We start from the raw sequence: 4,539 nt of genomic DNA on the forward strand, positions 1-4,539 counted from the left end.
ATAAATTCACACTGCAAAAAATCCCTGTGGGTACTAGGAATCTGGAAATTATTCTATTTGCACTGGTCCACTTTCCAAATGTAGTATGGTTCATACTAAAGAAAAATTTATGAATTCAATTAGTGTGGCAAAGCTTTGAGTTATTCCTTTTGCAAATATGTGATAAACTTAATAGAAAAAGGATGCTATAAATGTAAGCTATGTAATAAATGCTTTTACCATCACAGGTATCTTCAAAGACACAAAACAACCCAAAAGGGGGGAACCATGAATGCAAAAACGTGATAAAACATTAACATCTGATTCCTCTTTACCATTAAACCAAATTGTAAATTAATTCATACAGATAAAAAGATTCATCAGTGTAATGAATGTGGTAAAGCTTTCACATGTTCCAATTATCTTTGCAGGCATAAAAGAAGTCATACTGGAGAGAAAACCTTTGAATATACTCCATGTTGTAAAGCCTTTGCATATCAGAGTCAAAAAAATTCATACTGGAGAGAAACCCTATAAATGTAATCAATGTGGTCAAACCTTTGCACATTACAGTCATCTCTGAATACATAACAGAACACAAACTGGAGAGAAACCCTATGAATGCAACCAATGTGGTAAAGCCTATGCACGATACAGTCATCTTCAAATACATAAAAGAACACATACCGAGGAGAAACCCTTTGAATGTAGCCAGTGTGGTAAAGCCTTTCAGTCACAATCATCTCCCAATACATAAAAGAACGCATACTGGAGAGAAACCTTATGAATGTGGTCAATGTGATAAAGCCTTTTCATATTACAATAGTCTCCAAGTACATAAGAGAACACATACTGGAGAGAAACATTATGAATATAATCAATGTGTTAAAGCCTTTTTATGTTACAGTCATCTCCAAATACATAAATGATCATATACTGGAGAGAAACCTTACAAATGTAATCAATGTGATAAAGCCTTCTCATATCACAATAGTCTCCAAATGCATAAAAGGACACATAAAGGAGAGAAACCATAGGGTTGCAATCAATGTGGTAAAGCCTTTGCATGTCATAGTCATCTCCAAATACATAAAAGAACACATACTGGAGAGAAACTCTATGAATGTAACCAATGTGACAAGCCTTCGTACGACATATTAGTTTCCAAGTAAATAAAAGGGCACACCCTGGAGAGAATCGCTATGAATGTCACCAATGTGCTACAGCCTTTGCACATCAAAGTCATCTTCAAAGGCATGAAAAAATTCATACTGAAGAGAAACCTCATGAATGTATTTAATATGGTGAAGCCATTGCACATTTATATAGTCTTCATGATCATAAAAGTGTCCATACTGGAGAGATTCTATGCATATAAGCAATGTGGTAGAACCTCTGTGTTATGAGTCTACTTAGGACCAATACAACTCCAATACCTAGTTAATGCAGATGACAAGAACTTATGTAATCAATCTGATCAATCAGGATTGTGGAATATACTCAGGAGCTCACCTGCAACCCATGTTATGAATCTTTTAATTTCGAAAACCACCAACATATGTGACAAGTTACAGATACTTTTTTCCACCACTCAGCATTTAGGGATAGGGGCTTTCTTTCTTTTTTTTTTTTTTTTTTTTTGGTTCTTTTTTTTTTCTGGAGCTGGGGACCAAAGCCAGGACCTTATGCTTCCTAGGCAAGCGCTCTACCACTGAGCTAAATCCCCAACCCCAGGGGCTTTCTTTAAGTAATTGCACAATATCAATGGATATAGAATATAGGTTTTACCATCTAACCAATCATATCCATTTGTTCTTTTGCCATTAGGAATAGTCATCTTTTGTGAAAGAAAAGATGAATGACAGAAGCTGTTCAGCTATTGGTAATTTTCCAGCTCCCCTAGAACCTAGGAACTTTAACATAGTTTCATTCCATGATTAAATAGAGTCCAACAACAAAAACGCAGTACTTAAAACACATTTCTTTTGCTTGTTCCTAAAATTTGTATATCATAGTTCTCTACAAATACATGAAAGAACACACCCTGGAGAGAAACCCTATGAATATAAGCAGTGTGATAAAGCCTTTTCTGGCAGTGGCCACGCAGGGACCAGAGTATGCGTGTGTTTCACTGATAGGATTCTCCTGTGGCAAGGCCCATAGAAATCTCTTTCCACTTAACAAAGACCTGGGGTGAATTGAGTAGCCTCTTTGCTTATAATCTAGATCATGTGTGCTACAAGCTCTCCTTGCTTTTACTATGCTATTAATACTCAAAAATGTTTGTTTTCACCTTTCAATCAGGGTGAGGCTGGGTTCATGTAGGCTGAAAGCTCTATGAATGATTCTGTGTTTTTCTCAATACTCTTTCAAGGAGTAAAGGCCTCCTCTCTTCTCTTTGTCTCTGTTGATCCTCCAGATACGACCATTAATCCTGAGTATTTGGGGACACATAATCATGTCCCTAGAAAAATAGCTACAGTCACACTGAGTAAGTCTGTGGCAGTTGTAGAGAGCAGTGGGTCCTGCTTGCATAAGTGTTCTGAGGAAGCTATGGCCAATAAACAGAGACTTAAAATGGGGAAGCTATGCCTGATCAATAGAAACTTAAAAATGGTTCTTACAAAGATGGTATCCAATTGATAGGTGCTTATTAGGAGACATTGCTTGGTACAATGAGCAGATCTCTATGTGCAATTAAGAAAGTATTATGACAAAGGGATGTTATTTGATGAATGGACTTATACTCACAACTGTTTAATCTGTCTCACCTTGCATAGCTCAATAACCAGCTGCCAGCTGGGTATGTGCTCATATCCACAGGATATTTCTGGCTGGATATTTATTTTTGGCTTGCTTTAATTGTGCTTTGTAGTGCAAAATGAAGTTAGGGAGTAATTGACCTATCAGGAGATGGGAAGAGGGAAGAAAAACTACTGGGGGCTTTTACAGTGATGGGGCTTTTATGATGCTGATGTTATGATTTCATTTAAGCAGAACAACCAATGATATCACTGCTCATGGGAACAGGCTTGTGAGTGTATAAAGAAAAGTGGGTCGAGCTATTCAGTGCCACTTGGTTGAAAGTCAACATGCAGTCAAGAGTCATCACTTTTGCCAAGACCATACATCTATCCTCAGGTTCCAGAACCCCACCAGAGATGGACTCCAGCACTTCTCACAGCACAATTATCTACAAATACATAAACTAATACATCCAGAGAGACAATAAATAAATGTCAACAATGTAGTAAAGCCTTTGCATGTAGCAGTAGTCTTACAAAATAGGAGAAAAATCAAACTGCAGAGAAATTCCATAAACACAGTCAATGTGGTAACGTTTCCTAGGATCTTCATACAGGCGTAAAACCTTTAGTGTATGATCAGTCTGTTAAAGCCTTTGTATATCAAAGTAGTCTTTGAAGTCCTGAAAGAACTCATACAGAGGGGAATCTATGACTATAAAATATTTGGTAAGATCTTTTAAATCACTGCACATACTATTAAAAGATTAAGAGAAATCTCTTTAATGACAGCATACATTCAGCTCTGGCTAATACTCAAATAAGAGCTGGCTGAGAGTAGATTTTATTTTCCACCTATGCTGTCACCCTTAAGTCTCTTTTAAGTTCAGGCTCCAGGTTAAGTTTTGAACAATTTAAATATGGACTAGGGACCACAAATGTAGCCACTTAGACAAACATTTACACAGGAAATACTTTATTTCTTAAGTACACCAGTGCCTTGAAAAGATTTCCTTGGTCAAAAGCAATACCGTGTGGAATACCATGCCACTAAATAAGCCATTCTATAAGTCCATGGATGCTGGTTTTGGCAGAAGCATTATGTGCAGGAAAGGCAAATTCATAACCAGAGTAAGTATCTACTCCAGTAAGAAGAAAACATTGTCCTTTCCATGGGGGAAGTGGTCCAATGTATTTACCAGCCACCAGGTTCATGGCTGGTCACCTCGAGGAATGGTGTCATATCTGGGGCTCAGTGTTGGTCTCTGCTGTTGGCAGATCTGGCATTCAGCAGCAGCTGCAGCCAGGTCAGTCTTGGTGAGTGGAAGTCCGTGTTGTTGAGTCCAAGCATAACCTCCATCTTGGCCACCATGTCCACTTGGTTCCTGTCCCCATTGACCAATGATAGGATTGGCGGGTAAAAGAGTCTGACTGTCCGCAGAACATGTCATCTTATCTACTTGATTATTGAATTCCTCCTCAGCTGAAATCACCCTTTGGCGAGCATTTACATGGCACACAAATATCTTTGCCCATTTGGAGAGATCCATCCACATACTTCCCCAGATGTCTTTCTCACCAATTTTCCAAATGTGATCTTTCCAAGTCCCTGACCATCCAGCCAAACCATTGGCTACAGCCCATGTGTCAGTGAACAATCATGTACATTTGGCCATTTCTTCTTTCGCACAAACTGTAATACCAGGTATACTGCCCGAAGTTCTGCCCACTGTGAAGATATTCCTTCACCTGTATCTTTCAGGGTTGTCCCGGAAAGGGGTTGTAATGCTGCAGTTGTCTACTTCTGGGTGGTGCT

At 38.5% G+C, this 4,539-nt stretch overlaps 1 pseudogene; it reads left to right on the top strand.

Moving 5' to 3' along the window:
• The first annotated feature begins 309 nt into the window (after positions 1 to 309).
• On the top strand, positions 310 to 1,584 carry Znf431l-ps6 (zinc finger protein 431 like, pseudogene 6; annotated as a pseudogene).
• The last annotated feature ends 2,955 nt before the right edge of the window (positions 1,585 to 4,539 follow it).

The sequence above is a fragment of the Rattus norvegicus genome, chromosome 9 (genome assembly GCF_036323735.1).
Source record: "Rattus norvegicus strain BN/NHsdMcwi chromosome 9, GRCr8, whole genome shotgun sequence".
Classification (NCBI taxonomy): domain Eukaryota; kingdom Metazoa; phylum Chordata; class Mammalia; order Rodentia; family Muridae; genus Rattus; species Rattus norvegicus.